Source organism: Jaculus jaculus, chromosome 15 (genome assembly GCF_020740685.1).
Source record: "Jaculus jaculus isolate mJacJac1 chromosome 15, mJacJac1.mat.Y.cur, whole genome shotgun sequence".
Classification (NCBI taxonomy): Eukaryota; Metazoa; Chordata; class Mammalia; order Rodentia; family Dipodidae; genus Jaculus; species Jaculus jaculus.
Window position 1 is genome coordinate 70024963 of NC_059116.1, and position 23325 is coordinate 70048287.

Genomic DNA, 23325 nt, shown 5'->3' on the forward strand with positions numbered 1-23325 from the left:
GTATTGCACCTGTATCTTCTTGTTTTGTTTCAGTACGAGATGTTGGACCTAAAATGTGTGCTAGGCAGGAGCTCTCCCACTGCACTGACCCTTAGCAGTGTGTCTCATCTCATTACATGCTCAAAATGCTTGCAGGAAGTCTTATCATGGAACTTTACACAGCAAACGGAGCAGCTTGATATGAACCTAGGAATAACTTATAGTTATCCATTTTTCACCCTTGCTGAGAGAACTGTTCACCATCCTCTCATGATTGTTCTCATGGGTTTCTAACTGATAGAGGTGACTGACAGAAAATGACAGGTTAATGCTACAAGGAGGGAATTCTTTTTTTTTTTTTTTACTTAGGGTTTCCAAGGGAAGGGAGATACACCATGTCACACAAGCCCATACAAAGACCAGGTTTGGGTACGAAGCAAAAGAGAAAATTCTTCCCAGGGGATGGAAGAGGTGATGCAGGATAAATAGCTGAGCAAGTTTATGACTGGTTTATCTAAACAATTCTAATAATCCTAAATTCTAATGTTTCTAGTATTATCTGGCCCTTAAGGGTATCTGTAAAAGAGGCATACATTACTATTTAATACTGTTATAAATTAGCTTTGGAAAATAAAATAAAATAAATTAGCTTTGGGAGTGGTGATCTTTCCACAGTGATCTTTCCAGGAATAACAGACCCTCTAGAATATCAAACCAACATAAGTTATAGAAAATAAAATACGTTTGCCCAATTGTTTGAAAATTGTCTTGGTGTAAGTTTGGTAAATATTTCAAAGTATATGTGGCTTGAATATTCACAATGCCTTTCAGCCTATTTAAGGTTGCATGAAATCCTACAATAAGGTAACCTTTGCATACTCTTTAACCTACAGTTCTTATATTAACTTACCACTTGTGGCCAACACCTATTAACATTTAGCAGAATATTAATGCTATGAATCCAATTTGTTAAATACCTTCCTAACCAACATTTTCATATCTCAAATTGAGTAAATCTTAAAAACAAATCTGCTATTAGAAATTAACCACAATACATATTTTATAATCATGGAAAATGTTAATAAAATTAAATTTAAAAAATAAATAAATAAATTGGGCTGGAGAGATGGCTTAGCAGTTAAGCGCTTGCCTGTGAAGCCTAATGACCCCAGGTTGAGGCTCGGTTCCCCAGGTCCCACGTTAGACAGATGCACAAGGGGGTGCACACTTCTGGAGTTCGTTTGCAGTGGCTGGAAGCCCTGGCTCGCCCATTCTATCTCTCTCCCTCTATCTGTCTTTCTCTCTGTGTCTGTCACTCTCAAATACATAAATACATGAACAAAAAATATTTTAAAAAATAAATAAATAAAGAAATTAACCACAGTACATATTTCATATATATATATATATGTATTATATAATTATATATATATATATATAATATAATATATAATTATATATATATATTATATAATTATATAATATATATAATATATATATTAGTGTATTAGAGATAACTTATAATGCTCCAACAAAAAGGTACTATATATATTGGGATATTTTGGGATACCTCTCCTTCTAATTCAATCTTTCCCAACACAATGAAAAGTATGAATATATAATCAACACTTTTCTAATGGGATCCTTTGCATAGACAGAGTTTTTATTATTGTTGTTTGTTTGTTTTTTCATGGTAGGGTCTCGCTCTAGCCCAGGCTGACCTGGAATTCATTATATAGTTTCAGTGTGGCCTTGATCTCATGGCGATCCTCCTACCTCTGTCTCCCAAGTGCTGGATTAAAGGTGAGTGCCACCATGCCGGGCCTTGCATAGAGAGTTTTGAAGCAAACCATTTGTGTTCCTTTCTCACGGACATCTAGTGTATTTGCAGACCAACACTGTTCAACTTCTTAGAGACATTTTTATAATGCTAACTCCTATATCTGCTTAGAAAGAAAATGATTCTTAACTTAATCAGTTTAACAAAATCTAAAACATGGCATTGAAAATTCAGAATCATACATTGCCAGAAATAACTTTTGCCTAAATTGGACTTTCTACATATGCAATAAGACCTGATTCTGTATTATTTCATGTATGTCTGAGCCTGTGTTTCTGCCAGTGAATAATTTTGAGTTATTGGAAGTAAAATGAAGCACAACAGTTGCATGATTTCCTTCATACTACAGAATTGAGTTGACAATTTTTAATTAAAAGAGGAAAATTCATTACACACATTTTTGAGATTTCCAAACAAGGAAATTATATTGTTTTCCTTCTACCTAGCTAACCCAATTATGTCTTCTCCAAAAGTATCAGGCATCACTCCCTTCATAAGGGGCTTAGCCTCGTCAGAGTATCTGTGACAGGGATCCTGCCTGAGTCTACCATGACCAGATAGAAATGTAGCAGCAGGAAGGAATTAGCAAACCAAGTAGTCACTCCAGTTTAACCAGGAGGTATCTGATAGAACTGATGCCATTGACTTGCTTGTGGTGCTTTTACCCTGTCTATGCTCCCAACGCAGACACGATATTTCCTGTCTTATTAGCAGTTTACTGAGAATGTTTCAAAGGTGAAATTACCCAGCTTGAAATCATGATGAAGGGTGGCTTCCAGAAATGTGTGGGGTCAAAGAAAATTGAGTTCACCTTTGTCCAGTAATTACTGCCTTCTTATAGCCACAGACTTCAAATGCATGCCGCTTCTTTGATTCTGATTTGACAATTTATTCAGATTTCTTTCTCCTGTACCATCTATTAATGAGTCCAAGTAAAACAAAACTGATATCCTGTAATGAGTATATAACTATATGTTAAACTTGGGAAAGTGTAGAATGAGTTTTATCTTTTGTAGGTTTTCTCCAATCAAAATTAGTTGTAGAAGCAATGATGTCCCAGCTGCTTTGAGACTTCAAAGAGATGTGTGTATATTACTTATCTTCCTTATTAAATAGGAATGCTATGGCAAATGTTCAAGTCTCAGTAGAGACAAATCAAATATAGAAAATGAGTAAAATACTTTATGGTGAAAGTACAGAATACATGGTTGGCGTCAGTAGATGAAAGCACCTTATCATTGGCCATATGTCAGCTTTTAGTGAGTAGAAACTCATAATATAATTGAGAACTAAACTGCATTGGTATCTATAGTTTTTCCCATCTGTGTCTTGACATACATGCTGACAAAAGCAATTCATGTTCCAGAACATAATTCACTATTAGAGAAAATATAGAAAAGCTGATAGCTTCACTTCCCTTGAAAGGCATACAAGGAAATATGGAATTTGGAGTACATGACATTTTTAGTTGGTGTTAAGGAATGACCGGTAAGAATAGAGAATCATAAAATCTTCAGAAAGAATCTTAGGTTGACAGCATTAAATTGTAGTATAGAAATGACAGAATTAATCTGACATAGTATATGAGTGATCTATTTTCTTTGGAGAGGTGTTATTAATAGTTTTAGTAAGTTAATACCAGAAACATGCAGATTCCTTCATTATAAAGCTTTAAATTATTGTGGGGATGGGGAGATGGTCATTGGGAAAGAACACTTGCCATACAAGCATGATTTGCTTGATTTGTCTGATCCTCAGCCCGCATGTAAACACAGGGGTACAGCCATGCGGTCATGTCATCCCAGTGCTGTGGGGGGCAGAGAAAGGAGAATTGTTACAGCTCACCAGTCAGCTCGTGGCACCAAAGACAGTAGCTTTGGGTTCAGAGAGAGACTGCCTCCAGAAATAAAGTAGAACACCCAGGGTTCTCCTCTGGCCTTCACACGCATGTGCACGGAGCACACACATCTGCATACATACGCTGCATACTACATACCACACACTCAGCACGGCCCACACATCTTACACACATGCATAGGAAAAGAAAAGAAAAACATTTAAAAATACTGTTAATCCTGTCATTGGGGTTGATTACCTCTTTCCAGAAAGGATCAGAACATAGCTCTTCAATGTTTTTTGCCTCATATTTTTCTTTCATCTTTCTGCCTCTATTGTTAGAATATATTCTTCCTCTCATTGTCTCCTCTTAAACATGTGAAATCGGGGGCTGGAGGGATGGCCTAGCAGTTAAGACAGTTGCCTGCAAAGCCAAAGGACCCAGATTCAATTCCCCAATACCCACATAAGCAAGGTGCACAAGGTAGCACATGCGTCTGGAGTTCACTTGCAGTGGCTGATTGCCCTGGCACACCCATTTTTTTTTTTCTCTCTCTCTCACTCTCTGCCTCTTTCTCTCAAACAAATAAAATAAAAAAAAAGTTTAAAAAATGTGAAAGCATTCTTATCTTAAGGGCCATAGAAAAATGGGTGTGGGTCTTTTAGTCCTATTTGCGCTCTATAAGTATGTTGTAGGAACAGAGTTCTGTCCACAAACACTGATCCAGAGTTGGGACATGGTGAGGATGAAAATATGATTGGTGGGTTTGTATTATATATACATAGGTTTTGGTCTGCAGTAATATGTGTCATAATGCCCACCAGGTGATCCATTTTCACTACTTAGCTGTGACTATGACATGGACAGGTCACTGAGCTATTTCTGAGCGCATCCATTGTACCTCAGCAGGCATGCAGAGATGAACTGAGTCAAGGGAAGGGCAAGATAGAAGTGGGAAAAACTGGATTTTCAGTTGCTCGGAATCCCAGAAACCTTGTTTTATAATATAGTACATGTAGGCCTTTGCCCATCTTAGATAGTAGCACACAGCAACGCAGCTGAGACTTCCAACGGGGATCCTGCTTCAGAATGATGGCTGGCCACCGTTCTCAGCACTATGGTTTCATGCACATCATCTCTCTTTAGGTAAAATCATTACATAAATGATCTCTAGGTCAACTATTTTGAAATGTCTTACTTTTTCTGCAGTTGGTCAGATATTTGAGTTGGCTATTATGAAAATTAAAAACAGCATCCTTCAGTTATTAAATTGTTGTGTGTTCTGTAGGAGGGAATAATACTACTTCTTACAATGGCTTGATAAGAGAACATTTTAAAAAATAAGTGGTAACTAATTGTATGGAAAAGATAAGAAAATTAAGATCCTTATGTGATAACCCATGTAGTAATATAGGTTGTCTAAAGAAGTCTAAGTGTTAAGGGTGAAAATGGGAATGATACAGACAGCGCCCAGGCCTGCTAGAAGTGCATAAGGCAGATACATAAGAAACAAGTAAAGAAAGTAAAGGGGTGGGAATGAAAATAGCCCAAGCATGTTTTAATCTGTGAATGCACTAATTAGGAATAAATTTATATGTTTTCCAACAGCATGTTGATTATCTAATAAAGTATTTTATTTTTTCAAAATTTCCACTCTAGAAAACATTGTTAGTGAAGACATATTTACCATACCATTCTTTGGATTAAAGGTGTTTAAGAGTTGATGAAGATGTAGTAAACATCCAAATGCTGGTGTCAGTGCCCGGCTAGACAGGATTATTTTTGATTATCTCTCTTCCTATTTTTTTATTGTGAGCAAATCTAAGTGATGCTAATAGACATTTGTATTAGTTACATTTCATGGTACTTTGACCAAATATCTGATAAGAAGTACACTTAAGGGAGTAAAGATTTATTTTGGTCCATAGTTTGAGGGAATATAGTATGTAACGGCAAGGGACCCATGAGAAAGTGTAGTTCTGTTGTGGTGGGAGAATGAGACAATGGATCAGTTCACGACTGTAGTGAGGACGCAGAAAGAAGGGAAAGTCTGTGCTCAACTGGTATAACCTCATGAATGCTCTTCACCATGTCCAGGGTGATTACTTCCCCCTCACTTAATCCTTTCTGTAAACACTTTATGACCAGAGTCATGTCTTCTAAATGCTGCATTCAGTCAGCACTGGATATTATCTACAACAACACCATAGGCTGATTTCTCAAGCTGATAATGAGAAGCAGCCTTTATACTCAACTTGCCTCTTTGTTTCTGAACCAAACTAGCATCATGAGAGTAAACATAAATTTGAATCATTCATAACCTATGATGGATGGATTTGGGGAGGAGTAGAAGCGCATGGCCTGATTATTATTAAATGAGAAAGTGGAGCCATAGAATGATAAGTAACTTTCTCTTATAAATGTGACTGGCATGGCATTAGAATAAGTTGAGATTATGTTATTTTGTCTAGGTTGTCTTTGTGTTTGAGAATTTCCCAAGTTGTCGGCTGTGTCTTAGTGATCTGTGCCCAGCTGTCTAGGTAATGGAAAACAGGACTCTCTAGTTAACTTTTACAGAACCAAGTGCCAAAGTGCCTCAGAGATGATGGTGTGCACAAAACAAAAAGGAGTTGTCAACAATCACTACAAAGCAAAGAGCTAAGCAGTGTAAAAGTGGAATAAAAAGAAGAAAATGTGAAAAGGTCTTAGTCCTCAAAGAAAAATTTATTCCAACTTCCTACTTTCTTGAAATTTGCAGTTTACAGGCTCATTATTTATTTCTTAAATAATTTATTTACTTATTTTCAAGCAAAGAGATACAGATACAGAGGGAGTGAGAGATACAGCAAGAGAGAGAGTGTGAGCACAATAGGGCCTTTAGACACTGCAAATGAGCTCCAGAAGCATGTGCCACTTTGTGCATCTGGCTTATGTGTGTCCTGGGGAATCAATCCTTTGCAGCTCCTCATTATATTATGACATTGAAATTACAGAGAAGGTATCGACAAAGTATTGGTAACAAGAACTAGTTTTCATTATTCTCCAATTACCTTAAAGACAATGTATATGGAGGCTTTGAGTTAGGGACTAAAAGATTTTACTTATGACACAGTGTGTTCATTGTTCTTGTAATGCATAGATTGGTTCAACATTTGTCCCTCAGAAAAAAGACTTTTAAATTTTATAATTGCATTTTACTTTCTCTGTAGATAGGGATATTACCCCGAGAAATTCATCTGGAAGCAGAAAGACACAATTAATTTTCTGGGGGATTTTGTTTGCTTATTTTCTCTAAGTAGCCAAGCATAAGATTGTGACTAGTTCTGCTAATAACTGACTGGAAGCATTATAATTTCAATATCATTGCCTGCTTACACCTCTGCTTACACCATATGAATGAGACAGAGGCAGCTTTGAACAAAGTTAAGAGGACAGAGATCACAGGACCAGAACCTTAGGAACATATGGGAAGTTCCTGAGAAAGTTCTAATTTCTTGAAGCCTTGTTGCTTTATGTTCAGTGTTTACACATGACAACTATCCTATCAAAATAAGAGAAGGCATAGAGAAAGCTAGAGATAAAGAGAATTGTACAGGGAAGTCATGTTTGTTCTCATTTTTACACTAGAAAATTGATAGAGAAAGTTTCATACTATGACTCATAAGCCCCTTTCCCATTTAGAAAAAAAAAAAAATCTAAATTTCTCAGGGTACAAATTTGGATATTCTGAGTTTTGAATCTTTTCAAATATTTCCTCAATCTTTCATAAACAAACTATCATCCTGTTGATTTTTATGTTGGCAATACCACCATTCTTCATTCATCAAGAACTTTTTTTGTTTTGTTTAGTAAAAGGCGAAAGATTTATTCGGTCTGAAGAGAAACCAGAATATCCAAGAACTTTTAATCACTTCTAAGGACATCCCAAGGCTGCCTCTTCACATTCCCTCCAGAGCTAACACTTTTGTCCTTCCTGCCTCCCTATCTTGTACCACAACTAAACCTAACTATGTCATGTTGCCAATGGTTTTCTTTTCTGCAGTCAGTGTTACGTAGAGAAGGCACAGAATTCTTTCAAAAATAAAACAGTAACTTTCCATTCAAAACTTTCCTGACAACCTTCTTTCATTGAGAGAATTTTATCTAAGTTCTCACCATATCAGACAAATCTCCATGGCAGTGGGTAAAAAGCTGATTGTTATCTGTCTTTCTGGGCAAGAATGGTTGCCAAATTAAAAAAAAAATGCATGTAATGTATTTCAAATGTTAATATTCATAAATAATGTTTTATTGGCCTTCAGTAATGTTTACATCGTTATGTTTTGTTGTCATTTTGATCTGCAATATCTCACAAAGGCTCTTGTAGTAGAGACTTCATCCCCAACCTTGTGCTGGGCAGAGGTAGTGGAATCTTTCAGATGTAGTGTCCAGTGAGAAGCTCCCAGTTCAGTGCCAGTATGTCCTCAAAAGGAATAGTGGGACCTCAGTACCTTTCCTCTTTTTCATTTCCTGGCCATGAGGCAAATGGGTTTGCATAGGCTCCCTGTTGTTCCCATCATGTCAGCAGCACCAGATGCCTCAAAGGTGTGGCTCTCCTTGTTCATGGCCTGCAGCTTCCAAACTGCAAGCCAATATAAACACTTTCTCTTTTTTTTTAAAAAAATCATTGTTTATTCATAATTTGCATATGCCTGTGTTGTGGTGGGGGGTGCCAAGGTCTCTTATTGTTGCAAACTAATGCACATCTAGCTTTATGTGGGTGGTTAGAAAATTGAACCTGGGACAGCAGGCTTTATAAGCAAGCACCATTAACCATTGAGCAATTTATCCAGCCTCAGAAACCTTTCTTCTTAATAAGTTGTGTCTGTGGGTGCCAAGGTCTCTTATTGTTGCAAACTAATGCACATCTAGCTTTATGTGGGTGGCTAGAAAATTGAACCTGGGACAGCAGGCTTTATAAGCAAGCACCATTAACCATTGAGCAATTTATCCAGCCTCAGAAACCTTTCTTCTTAATAAGTTGTGTCTGCCAGGCATTTGTTACAGTAGTGAAAAGTTGATGCATATTGCCTATGGCTACTTTCATCCACGCTATACCCCGAACTGAGTTTCTTTTGTGTAGGTACTAGGGTTTGTAAGTGCAGAAGTATTTTTGTGTGTGTGTGTGTGGGGGGGGTGTTTGCTTATGCATGCTTGTGTGTGTGAGTACATACATACCTGGGCTGCATGTGCACAGGAATGCATGTGTGTGGAGTCCAGAGGTTGACATTACATGCTTTCCTCCATCACTCTCTAGCTTATTTTGAGACATGGTATTGCAGTGAACTTACTTACTCATGACTTTGGCAAGCTACCAGCAAGCCATATGATTTTTCTGTCTCTGTCTTCACAGTACTGGGATTATAGCTGTATACCTCCCTGCCTAGATTTGACATGAGTACGAGGGATTCAAACTCAGGTCCTCTTGTTTGCACAACAAGCACTTTCCCCATGGAGTCACCTCCCCACTCTGTCATGTACGTCACGTTCTGACCACGAAGTGGAGCCCTTCTTTCCTACCAATTTTCTCACTAGGATTTTCCAATCATGACAAATTACATATTCTGTAAGCTTGTTCTATTTTGCATGCTGATTTATTTTGCCCCTGGATGCTATTCCTCAGAACTCCTCATGACTTTGTTCCTAAGATAATTCTGGATTCTAATTGCTACCTTTCTCACAGCAGCCTTCCTTGATCACTGTGGAGGTGACTGGTAGAAAAGTAAGAATAGAAACCAACACATCTCTTTCTAAGACACAATTGCTGATTTTAGGTCAAAAGCTTTCTCTTTCAGGTGTTGATTTTATTTATTTATTTATTTATTTTGGTTTTTCAATGTAGAGTCTTGCTTTTGGCCAGACTGACCTGGAATCCACTATGTAGTCTTAGGCTGGCCTTGAAATCACAGGGAATCTCCTACCTACGCTTCCTGAGTGTTTGAATTAAAGGTGTACACCACCATGCCCAGTGAGATGTACAAATTTTTAATTGTTAAGAATAAGTGTTCTAAACCCAATAGTTAATATTCAATGTTCAATGACTTTGTTGTACTATGGAGAACAAGCCAGAGTAGAAAACGCCAAGGCTCCCTTTCATCTAGTTCTTCCAAGAACTCAGTATATGACCCTGGGCAAATAATTTAGTGAAATGTAGTTTTAGTTTTCCCTTCAATGACTTACTGATTATTTGATCTGCTTAGTAAATATGATTGACAATAGGCATTGTCATCACATTACATATTTGACTAAACAAGAATAGCCATAGCTTCCTTCAATATACTATGGTAGAAATCATCATTGCCAAACGTTCTTAAAGCATTTTATTGCATTCTCAGTGAGATTTTATTGTGCATTCTTTTTGTTGTTGTTTTGTATTATTTTTGTTTTTTGAGGTATGGTATAATGGTAGTTCAGGCTGACCTGGAATTCACTATGTAGTCTCAGGGTGGCCTCAAACTCATGGCAATCCTACCACCTCTGCCTCCTGAGTACTGGGATGAAAGGCATGTGCCACCACACCTGGATTATCCTGCATTCTTTAATCCCAGAATTAAATCATGTTTGTGCCCAAACTTGCTAAGCATATGTCTAGCAATGACAATTAGAAAAAGGCTGTCATAAGAAATACTACCACAAACTGAGTGACAGGATCATAATTTTGGAGGTTAGAAGTTCAAAGTTCAAATTAAAAGTGTTTTTTTTGGGGGGGGGTCATAAAGATGGTTCAGTTGCTAAAGAGCTTGCATCACAAGCATGAGAAGATGCGTGTGAATCTCTAGCACCCATGTGAAGTGTCAGACATGATGGTGAAGGCCTAAAGTCCCTGGGCTGAGCAGTGGAGAAATGAGAAATATGTATATACCAAACAAATAGTAGAAACAATGGACACATAATTAGGTGAACACCCAAATTTTCCTTCATATTTCTGGTTACCAAATTACATATTTATAGGAAGGACTTACAGGAGGCCAAACTACTGATGAAAGCAGCATTTGGAAGTTTAAGAGCTGAGCAGAGACATCTGTGATTGCACACTCCAATGAAGAAGACCACATCAGTCAACTCCAGGCAAGTTAACTTAATCATGGAATGAAATTAAAGACTCTAGAACACTACAGAAGCTACTGTCCAGCTATGTGTCATCTTTAATATCTAGTTTGCAACCAACAGTCATTAGACATGCTTAAGTATGATCCAAATACAGCAGCCAAGACACTCAGTAGAAGCTGACTGACTCCTAATGGTCCTAGGTGCTGGGTTGAGCTGGCTATAATTTTGTACTAGAATCATAAATATATTCAAAAGATTAGAGAAAGTGTGATGCCATAATTGAAGAAAGGGATCTCAAGGGGGAAATAAACTACAGGGAAATAAGCAGAACTGTAATCCTAAATAAACCTCAAAAGTTCACTAGATGAGCTTAACAATAGAGTTGAGATAATAAAGAATCAACAAGATTAAAGGTACATCAATACAAATCACCAATTTGAAGGACAGAGAAGAAACAGGTTGAAAACAAATAAATAGTACTTCAGAGGCCTGTTAGAGAATATCAGTCAGGTTATACTATATGCTATTGAAGTTTACAAAGAAAGGAGATGCAGAAATAATCACAAATTTCTTTTAATCACAGATATATTAATGGTATAATTTATCCCCAAATTTGGTGACAAACATCAACTTAGTTCCAGGAAAGTTAATGAACTTCAAGCAGCATGAAAGAAAGCCATTTCTAAGCACATTATAGTTAAACTGCATAAATCCAGAGATAAAAAAAACAAAATCTTGAACTAAACTCGGGAAAGCATAAGCATTGATTACAAGGGGGAAAATGTTAAAACTGACTCCTGACTTCTAAGAAATTATAGAATTCAAGTACCATTGGAATGGCATAGTAAAAGTACCGAATGGATAAAAATAGTTTTTAATGATGACTTTTTTTGTTGTTCCATGAAGTTATCTTAACAAAACAAAGATGAAAAAGAAAAATTTTCAAATAAACAGAAAGCAACAAAATTTATTACTACTAGACTTGCATCCTAGGCAATGGAAAGTAAGGTATATTATTATGCTATGAAAACATATTTATTTATCGCAAATTCTTTAAAAGTTAAAGATTGTTAGAAAGAAAGTAAAACAACATATTGAAGTTCTTATAATATATAGGCATAATATATATTAAAAAGTTCCAACGAACAATGATAAATAGAAAGATAAATAAATGTTAATAACTGAAACAGTTAGATTAAGTACAAATGCCTATCACAATTTCTAAAGCAATCATAAAAGTCATATAGAAATATAACTAGAAAATTAATAAAGAAATGTAAATGAAATAAAAATGCTTGATTAATTTAAAGAAAAAATGGGAAATTAGAGTACCACTAAAGGAAAGAGGGATACTCTTTAATGAATAAAAGTTAATACATCAGTAACAGATAAAAATTTATACACATCTAATAATAGAACTTCAAAATATATGGGGAAAAATCTGAGAGAAGCTAGAGAGACAAAAACCCAAATCTATATCATGAATGGAGATGCTAATCTATGCTTTGGACCTGATAGAACACAGACAAAACCCTGATAAGAACGTAGAAGATTACAAGGATACCATTAACCTAAAGAGCAATTACAGAATAGTCTATTAATCATACATATTAAATTTATTATAGTAATACAAATTACTATGAATTACACATTCTTTTATGTACACAGAAAGTTTTTAACCAAGTAATGTTAGTATATATTAAAATGAAGAAAGTGTTAAAACTGATTTTGTTAGAAAGAAAGCAGAAGAAGATGGATTCCAAAAGGTATCTATTCTTTAATTCCTAAAACTTTCAAATATGTAATCTAAGATGGAGAAAAATGCAGATGTAAATGATGGTCTGAACCCTGAAGTGGCAAGGTCTAGAATCTCTAGATGGGCCATATGATCACATGGGTTTTTCTTTTTATAGGTGGAGAATCCTTCTCACAAGTTACAGACATAGGAACAGGACAAGAAGCAATAGAAATTTGAAATGTGAGAGAGGTGACCCACCATTGCTGACTTTGAAGACTGAGAAGAGGATGAATTCCATGATCCAAGTACTTGCACCACCTATAGAAGTTGAGTCACCCTCAGCTGGCAACTAGTAAAGCAATAGGGATCGCACATCTACAGCTACAAGAAATCACTTCTTCCCTAGAGTCCCCTGATAGAAAAGCAAGTCTGCTGTCACATTACTTTAGCCTGCTATTGACTCCTGGCCTAAACAATGATGAAGTCATAGACTTGTATTAGTAGGCCACCAAGTTCATGGCAATTTGTTATGGCAGAAACCAAAAGTGAAAGGATTTATCATAAAAAAGAGAGAACACAAATGTAACTAATATTAAGAATGAGATGGGGCTAGGAACAATGTTCAGTGGGTAAAATGCTTGCTTTGCAGGCATGAGCACCTAGGTTGGGATACCCAAGACCCACATAAAAGAGCTAGATGCAGCAGCGCACACCTGTACTCACAGCATGGGGGTGGCGGTGGCAGCAGGAGCCCTAGGACTTGCTGGCTAGCTCATCAAGTTGAATGTGTAAGCACGAGTGTCAGTGTGAGGTGCTGGGAAAGAGTGACTGAGGACGGGCGTGGTGGTGCAATCCTTCAGTCCTAGCACTCCACTCAGGAGGCAGAGGTAGGAGGCCACCCTGAGAGTACAGAGTGAATTCCAGGTCAGCCTGCGATAGAGTGAGAGAGTGAGACCCTACATCGAAAAACCAAAAAAAAAAAAAAAAAAAAAAAAGTCCTCACATACTCACCCAAGCACATATGAACATGCATACATACATGCGACCATGTCACAAACACACATACACATACCAAAAATGAAGTAAAAGAGCAAGAGAGTGAAAATGATGAAACAACACATAATATACAAGAGATATGAATATTATGAGGGCTAGAGAGATGGCTTAGTAGTTAAGGTGTTTGCCTGTGAAGCCAAAGGACTCAGGATTGATTCCCCAGTACCCCCACATAAACCAGATGCACAAGGTGGCACACGTGACTGGAGTTTGCAGTAGCTAGCAACTCTGGTGCCCCCATTCTCTCTGTGTTTGACATTCTCTCTTTTTCACTATTTTTCTTCCTCTCTCATAAATAAGTAAAATAAAATTTTTGTAAAAAAAAGGATATCATGAACATTCTGGGTCAAGGATGTGATAACACAAATGACATATATAAATTAAAAAAAACATAAATAACTAAAACTACCAAGAGAGGAAATAGAAAACTTTGATAACTTGATATCTACTAATTACATTGAAGTTTTAATTAAAAGTCTTAACACATACACACACACACACACACACACACACACACACACACACACACACACACACTGAGAAAGAGACACACACACATTATGGGACCAGAAAGCTTACTGGTAAAGTCCATCAAACACTTGGGAAATATAAAAGAACTAATCTGACACATATACAAGTTTATGCAATAGAGAAGGGAATTCTTCTCAGTGTGTTATATAAACTAGCATCAGTCTTACATCACACAAAAGACACCAGAAGAAAGATGCTTACCATCATCCCTCATGAGCTTAGATACAAAAAACTGCTTCATAAAATATTAACAAATTATATTCTCAACAAAAAGACATCAGTTCTCATTGTAAAAATGTCTTTACTGAACAAGGAATGTAAGTGGTTTTGGCCTTCCCTTATGTGATGAAGGGTATGTAGAAACACTCTTCTTGCTCTGTGCTAAGAGTCTAAATGTCTTGTTCTTAAGACAGGTAATATGTCAAAGATGTTCACCTTTGTAATTTTGATTTAACATATGACTGCAACTTCTAGGTAATTCAACCAGTTAAGTGAAACCTTAGAAAGGATGAGGTTTTTCTTTGGAACAGGGATGATGTTATATTTAGGAAGTCCTAAAAATTATCCATTTGAACATTCCAACAAAAACTAACTAATTAATTTATCAATTTCAGACTACAAAAGGTTATTATAAAAATATCAATAGCTTTTATATTACCGACACAAACATTTGAAAAATGAAATAAAACACAATTGTATTTAGATAACCTCAAAAGTCTCCTTGTGTATGGGAATAAATTTAACAAAAATGGTGAAATACTTGCCTGCTTACAACCACAGTCCATTGCTTGAAAGAAGTAAAACAACTACATATACAAAGAAAAACTAATCTGTTTCTGAATGGAAGATTCAATATAGTTAAAGTGTCAGTTCTACAAACTTTACTATGTATTCCTAATTACTCTAACAAGAACTTCATCAGGATTTTTGTTGGGGCAAACATTTGCACACTAATTCTGAAATGTATATGGGAATGAGAAAACTTAAAAAAGCCAAATCAATTTTGAAACTAAAAGCACACTAGAGAACATACGTTACCTATCTCAAACTTTACCATAAAGCTAGGGTAATTAACACGATATTCGATTACTGAAAGAACACACATCAATGAATCCTACAGAGTAGAGAGTCCACTGAAAATGAGCAGCACATATATTATCATTTGTTTCTTCACCAATGACCTAAGATAATTAAGTTGGGGAAAGAGTATTCTTGTTAGTGATGGTGCTGAGTATTCACACACAAAAATGAACCTTGATTTTGCCCTCATACTAAACACAAAGTTAACTCAAAACACACACTAGAGCTATAGGTAAAACTCAAATTACCTAACTTAAGAGAAACATCTTTGTCATCTGAATTTGTTAGAATAGCAAAATGTCAAGCCATAAAACAATTATTTTTTTTTTGGCAATGTCATATGGTGGGAATTTGGATTCATACCAATAGAATCCTTCTTGAAATGTACCATTTATATATGATATGCTAGAGAAAATATTTTCTGTGCAGATATCTAGGATAGAAGAAGAACTCCCCGAGTTTAAGAGAATGCAGAGACTGCAAGAGAATGTGGAATGAAGACTAGCAAAAGCACAACACCGCCAGCTCTCGGGGAAGGCAGAGGAGCCGCACAGTGAGACACAGCCTTGCCTACATGGCTAAAATTGAAAGAAAAAAAATGGCACCACCAGCAGTTGGCAATTATGTCCAATATCTGGAACTCTCTCATATAGCACTGATGGAAGCATAAAATGTCACAACCATGTTGGAGAACTGCCATGTATATATAACACATATGTCATATAATTCAGCCTTATCATTGCTAGCTATTTCCCTAAGAGAAATGCAAACCCATACCCACACAAAGACCTGGACTTGAATATTCATAACATTGCTTCAAGAAAGTTCACACATGGAAACTATCCAAGTGTCCATCAACAGGTGAATTGATTTTAAAAATGTGTTTTATTCATAGAATGAAATGTTCAGCAATATAAAACTCTACTGGTAAATGCTACAATATATCTAAGTCTCAAAGACATTGTGCTAAGTGAGAGAAGCTAGCTTCACGCGAGCATATGCAATAAGATTCCATTGACTAACGGTGCATAGACCGTGAAGTGAAGTAGTGTAAGAAGCCATGGCAACTGTGGTTGTCTAAAGACTAGGCATGGCAAGGCACCAGGAATCTTCTGTTCAAATGGAAATTTTCTGCCTCCTGATTCTTATGGTTTCACAGTTGTATACATCAACAAGAACTTATCAAATTGTTCAAGTGCTACTTTAGAAAATATAAGATTATATGGTGTGATTCAAGGAGATACATTCTCACTCTCAGATTACACACCAGAGGCATCCCAGCTGATACCAGAACCACATGCTTTATACATACTCCCTGTCCTGTTGCAGAGTTTCTCTCTGGTCCTATTGGTATTCATATGCCAATGACGACAGAAGAAGGTAAGTCAGTGATGGCAGAAACCAGCAGATGGTCATCATTGTGCCAATTCTATGCAAAAGTGGAGGTCAAGATTTTTAAGTTGTATGTTGACAATTCTTTTATGTTGTGTTTAAACCATTGGAGTGTAATGTGCACTATAACTGTCTTTTATGTTTGGAAGTGACTTTTGTTCATCTGGGATGAAAGTTAACAAAATCATCCTGCTATGTGGGATCATTTCCTTCTTTCTAGATATGAAAAGATAGTGCCTAATAAGGTTGAATAGCAAAATCAATGGCTGGAATAGAGATTTCCTTACATCTACCTCAGAGTTTCTTGCTTATATTCTTTTATACTTGAAAAATGCAGGCATGCAGAAAACTAGTGCCAAATATATGTTTTACAGCAAAAGTAACTTTAAAAACACTGGAAGTAAAGTTAAAACAATGTAATCATTTTTCTGATCCTAGTATCCTAGCGCACCGTTAAGTTTATCATAAGCTAATTAACCAGATGACTGTTGCTAATCCACCATCCAAACTTCTGCTACCTTGATAACCAAGATGAGGCTTTTTTTCCTTTCTCTGCTTCCCATAGATTCTGATGTATGGCTTGCTGCATAGTTGACACTCAATACACATTTATAATGTATCAAGCAATGCCACGCCTTATTATCAGAAAACAATTCTTATGAGTTCATTTTGCCTTGATATTTTACTTTGGCATCAGAGATAATTTTGTCTGTATGTTTCTGTTAAAAGTAACAATGTATACTCACTTTTTGCATGTATTTTCTATGTTAACACCTAGGCAATTTAAAAAGTGAAGACTGTTCCAAACACCACAAAAAAGCCCATGGCAGTTGTAGAAATATTATTAAAGAATTTTGCTCTGGAAACCATCATGTTTTAACATTTCAGCAAGGGACAAAGAAAGGCATTCTCACAGTATGGATGCTTATGTATCAGGACCTGAGGCTATCACTGGTTGGTTATCTCTTGGAAAAAGTGGGTGGGGAGAAAACAACTTCAGTGTTACCTAGTATTTCATTAACAGGAGAAAGATTTCCCTCATCTGCAGTAACCTAGAGAATTACAGATTCATTACCAGCTCAAATGACAGAGTTACTCAGTTAAACCAACTAGTTTGACATTATGTTCTGTAAGAACATATCACTCATAGTTGGAGAGGTTATACTCAGCCTCTCACATTCTTATTTTAAGCCAGAAATAGAATTTTTAAAAGACCTACTGCCCTCACTTCTTCACATCCAGAATTTCAGTCATTTAGAAATTAGCAAAAAGAAGAAAATCATTTTGAAAATTTGCGAATTCACATAACATGATTCAGTTATGAATAAATGATTTTTTAAGAGAAATAAAACTGCTGTTGTTTGACTTGCTTGCAGCTCTTTGTAGCTATTTCTAGTAACTGGTTCTACGGAAAGTCACTGTGGAGTTCATTGCTTGTTACTGGGCAACAATTTATTCCAATTATAACTGAAATGTTGCTAATAGACAGTTACTGGTGGATAAGAACGGATTTTTAAATTGAACTATAAAATCCACAGCATTTTCTCTTGTTGTAAAGAGGCAGAAAATATTTTTGAACAATTGACATTTTGTAATGTTCTGAGGTCTTTTTAGACATTTCAAGCGATCTGTGGGGCATTGGTGAGGACCCACGGGAACAGAGTTCAGAGCTGTAAAAGGCAGGAATGACACAATTAGATAGCATAGCCAGAAACTGGGAACAAACGCCATGAGCGTATGGAAGGCCACACGCTCTATCAAATGAAAATGGCATTCAACCTACAAACATCTATAGGATAGGTTTTCTTTAGCAAATACTTTGGAGAAATATTCTGTTTCTGAATACTTTTATCCCATTATATGTCTGCTTATCTATTAAAAATAATCCAAGAATTAGTAAAAACTATGTTTGCTTAACAAATGGTTTTTAAGGGCAAAATTGAAAGGAATGGAAAAATTTTATTCCTAAGTTTCTTGATCCAAATACAAAAGCATTCTGACAAGTTTCATTCTTCCATGTGTCTCTCAGTTTTGGACACTCGAATTCAGGTGAGATCCAAATAAGCAGTGTGAATACTTATTTTCAAATGACATGTTTGGTATGCAATAATAGTAATAATACATAAACTGCAAATCTAACTTACAGTGGCCAGTCACAGGTACAAAGTAACATAAGCACACTTTACATGCACAGAAGGAAGACAAAGTACATTGCTAATAGGAGGAAATTTAACCTCAAGAACTTAATCTCACAGCTAGCAAAAATGTTGTTAGTGACCTGACCGTTTTGAAAGATACTAAGCAAAGCTGGCTGTTGAACATTTATACCAAACCACATAGTAACAAGCAGTAGCATTCTCCATCACGGTTATAGTAGGCAGAGTGTATAGATATACTTGTTGAGTTTAATTGAGTTGAATTAAAATTTGTCCTTTGAAAGAGTAAAGTTAGCACCTCCAGTTCAAGGTCCCCAAATGATGTAGGTTCTTCACAGATGACTGTCTAATGAACTCCTGACCAGTCACAGATGAAAGGGATTAAAAGAACTCTCCATCACTTGTTTTAGTCTTTCATTATCTGGACTTGAGAAGTCTGCAATAATTACAGTATCGCTTAAAAAAAAAAAAAGTTTCAGCCTTGTACTTCCTGTTTGAGAAGTAAACAGAGAACAGTTTGTTTCTATACGGGTCCTATTAAAGTAAAATAATAGCCCCAGAAGGCAATAACTTGAAGAAAGTCAGGAATTCTTTCTGACAGGACAATGAAACTCCAACACCAAACCACCACAACTCATTGTCTCAGCCCGAGCGCCTTAGCCTCGTTGCTACTGGGCGCACAGTCAGTTGGCAGAGAAGCATCGTCCGGGTAGATGGGGTTGCGGTTATCACCCGTTATAAGTATGGCGCGAAGGTCATCTATCAGGCAATTATACCTTCTCATTACATGCTAGCCCCTCACGGCAGGGAAGCCACGCTTATGACTGCATTAGAGACACAAAGCCTTCAGCTCTTAAAATAAAAAAAAAAAGAAAAAGGCAAAAAAAAAAAAAAAGATTAAAAATTAAATTCATTTTCTTACCAGCACGTTGCAGTACCAATTCGCTCACAGGAATGTTGCCTTTACAGGTTTCTCTTTTAATTATCCTGGAAGCAGGGAGACAGGAGAGAAAAAAAAAGGCAAAGAAGCAGGGTGGTTAAATTAGCGTGCTGGAATCTTTTCAGTTTGTCGCAGAGTAGAAAAATAAAAAAGGAAAAAAAAAAAAAAAGCTCAGTAATTTAAATTTGTTCTCAGTTCAGGCTGCACCGCTGGGCCCCGCCCCTTCTTCCCGCTGGGTTCCATTACCTGCAAGGCTGGGACTGACAGCCACTGTGCAAACACAAAAAGGCAGCAAGCAAGCGGGGACCATTCTGTCTGCTGCGTGGGTCTCACTTGTCCTGACAACCAGGCATCATCCCTGGAAGGTATCCTGCAGTATCTCTTTGAGGTATTTACATGCATTCCCTTCCATGTGAATTGATAAAACCATCGTTGGGGGTTAGCTCTGTAAAAATGTTTATTTCTTATAACTGTAATTCTCATTATTATAATTACCCTTTACTACTACTATTTAGTGCCATCTTTTATAGTCCTTATGATCCTTTTCCTTGCTCCAAAACACATTCTTTCCTGTCCTTTCCTCACAAACATGGGCACTTCTAGGAATACAGTGATAGAAATATTAAAATTATGAAGGGTTTCACTTCTTGGACATTTGGACTGCTTCTTTTTTAGCATCTAATATTGAGAAAAACTCAAGTGACAGAAACTTCTAAAAGGCTGAAATATATTTAAAAAAATCTCCATAACTAAACCCAACAGGTTTACCTTAATAGTCACAAACTGGGCAAGTAACTAGCGATGATAGAGCAAAATGCTGACAATTAAGATACAAAGCCTGTTCCTTAATGTTAGCTGTAACATGGCAATTAGAAAAGAATAAGACACACACTTCTTCTATGAACATGTAAATTACTTATGGACTTTTTGAAAGCTTTTAAAAGATATATTTTTATTTGCATGTGTGTGGGTATGTGTAGAAAATGCCAGGGTCTCTTGCCACTGTAAATGCACACATTTGCACATACCACTTTTTGCATCTGTCTTATGTGGGTGCTGGAGAATTGAACCTGGGCCTGCAGGCTTTGCAAACAAATGCATTTAACCACTTAGCCATTTCCCCAACCCTTCACAAGATTTGTTTCTATTGTGTTCTGATGAGGGCATTATCAGCTACTTTGGTATTGAATATCGTAAACCTTCATGTGGTCTGGGTCATGGGCAGGCATCTCTTTTCTCTATTGTTCTCTCTCTAATTCTGTACAGTGCTGGTACTTCTGTTAAAGGATGGACTTGTCTTGAATCTTGCTACTACTCTAAACAAAAAAGTGCCATGAAGGGGCTGGAGAGATGGCTTAGCGGTTAAGCGCTTGCCTGTGAGGCTTAAGTACCCTGGTTCGAGGCTCGATTCCCCAGGACCCATGTTAGCCAGATGCACAAGGGGGCGTACACCTCTGCAATTTGTTTGCAGTGGCTGGAGGCCCTGGCACACCCATTCTCTCTCTCTCTCTCCCCCTTTTTCTCTATGTCTGAAAAAAAAAAAAAGTTCCATGAGGATTGCTTTGTCATACCACATAGTGATTAAGGAGTCAATGCAATTACATAAGGTTGAAGACTTTATAGAAATTTATTCTTGGTGACCAAATAGTGTTTAATTTTACTTGATCATGTTCACATTCGTAATTTTCCTTTTACTCCTACCTCAAGCCATTTAAAATGAATGCACTATTTCTTCATTGTTCATAGAAGTCCTTAAAGTTAAGCATAGGCTGTTTTACTTTTCAGAATCAGACTTTCAAAAGAGTTATTAGTAGCAGTATGAATAATAAAAACATAAATTGTCTTTCTAAATGGATAAAGTTTTAGCTGAATATCAGATACGTGCTCTGTCTCTTGACGTTCCACCACAAAACAAGGCAGTTACAAATGGAAAAGCCAGAGCTGACAAGGAACAAATTGACATATTTTCTTTGACTCATGACCTCTATCAGGATTATTTTTTCTAGAACTTTTCACAATGAATGCCTGTGCCCAATTCCTACTAACAGCTATTGCGCAGAAACATAAGGGAGCAGGTCAAGTACTCAAGAAGCGATCTTAACTTCCCCAGTAGTTAGGCAATCAGCTGTAATGAAACCCTGGTAAATTACACTGATGTGCTAATTATGATATTTTGTCACAGCATAAAATGTGATAAAACGAACTCTTGCCTTGACTTAGAATGTGTTATGCATCCAGGTTATCAAAAGATTTAATTGAAGATATTATTTTCCTGAAGTATTCTGTATTTTGAAGGGTGTATCCTTTGTTTTTCATTCACTTTTCAAGAAAAAAGTTGAGGAATATATATATATATTTTTTTTTTCTGATATAAACTAAGGAAGTTTGAATATTTTATTAAAGTAGGAGCACTAGGGCCTAGAAAATGGCTGAGTGGTGAAAGGTGCTTGCTCCCCAAGACTACCAAACTGGAGTTCAGATCCCCAGCATCCACATAAAGCTGGTGCAAAGTGGTCCACCTCTCTGTAATTCCAGTGCATCTATGGCCTGGTGGGGCACAGTGAGAAGGATACCAAAGCTTCAGGGGCAGCTAGTCTGGCCTTCCCACAGGAAACAAAAGGAGAGACTGTCGCAATAAGGTGGATGGAGAAGACCCACATCCCAAGGCTGTCTTCTGAACTCCACAAGTTTGCTATTGCATGCACTCCAAACACACAAACAAAAAGACACACACACACACTGTGTCTTTGTGATTGTGTTTATGACTACTATGCCAATATTAATTACTTCACGAAATTTTGAATTATATACTTACAACATGTTCGGGGAGGTGGAGACAGCTCAATCCCTAGGACTTGCTGGCTAGATTATGTAGCTGAATCAGTGAGCTCTGGGTTCAGTGAGAGACCCAATCTCAAAGAAAAACAAGGTGAAGGACAATTGAGAAACACACCTGACACTGATCTCTGACCTTCACGCAAGTGCAAACACATGAACATGCACTTGCAGATACATGTGCACCTACATGTCTATGAACATCCATGCCCCCCCCCCACACACACAGAAGAATGTGTTAAATGACACACATATATGTATATAGTAATGCATATTAGTTATATCTCGATCATCTTTAGTTTAAATGAAGAATATTTCTAGTCATCAATTCTTTCTTAGTTCAATTATCTGAGTATTCATCTTCTAATTAATTTAGTCATCTTTCAATTAATTAATTAGTTAATTAATTAATTACTTTGACAGAGAAAGAGGAGGATAGATAGACAGAGAATGGGCACCACAGGACCCTCTACCACTTCAAAGGAACTCCAGACGCATGCACCCCCTTGTGCATTGGCTAACATGGGTCCTTTTGGCTTTGCAGGTAAACGCCTTAACTGCTAAGGCATCACTCCATCCCTGAGTATTCATCTTAATAAAACAAAAAATCCTGATGTTCAACTTTAGAGAAGCAAGTTCTCTAGTTAAATAAAGGTTTAGAGATTTCAGACAATATGTAAAACACAATTCTGGCAGATACTTCATCTGTCACTTCAAATAAAGTTTTCATGGGCTGGAAAGATGGCTTAGCAGTTAAGGTGTTTGCCTGAAAAGCCAAAGGACCCAGGTTTAATTCCCCAGGACCCATGTTAGCCAGATGTACAAGGTGGTGCATGTGTCCGGGGTTCGTTT

General features: G+C 36.8%; 1 protein-coding gene and 1 long non-coding RNA gene across 3 annotated transcripts in view; one reads left to right on the plus strand and one right to left on the minus strand.

Annotated features, from left to right (window-relative positions):
- Positions 1 to 19719, minus strand: part of Celf2 (CUGBP Elav-like family member 2) — an 897461-nt gene extending 877742 nt beyond the window's left edge. The window contains exon 1 of the mRNA XM_004662381.2: positions 19621 to 19719. The gene's annotated coding sequence lies outside the window, so the exon portion shown is untranslated. The remainder of the gene's footprint in view (positions 1 to 19620) is intronic.
- Positions 19720 to 19868: 149 nt separating this feature from the next.
- LOC123455078 overlaps positions 19869 to 23325 on the plus strand; it is a 96674-nt gene continuing 93217 nt past the window's right edge. For both annotated transcript variants that reach the window (XR_006633661.1, XR_006633662.1), the window contains exon 1: positions 19869 to 20026. This is a non-coding gene — a long non-coding RNA (uncharacterized LOC123455078). The remainder of the gene's footprint in view (positions 20027 to 23325) is intronic.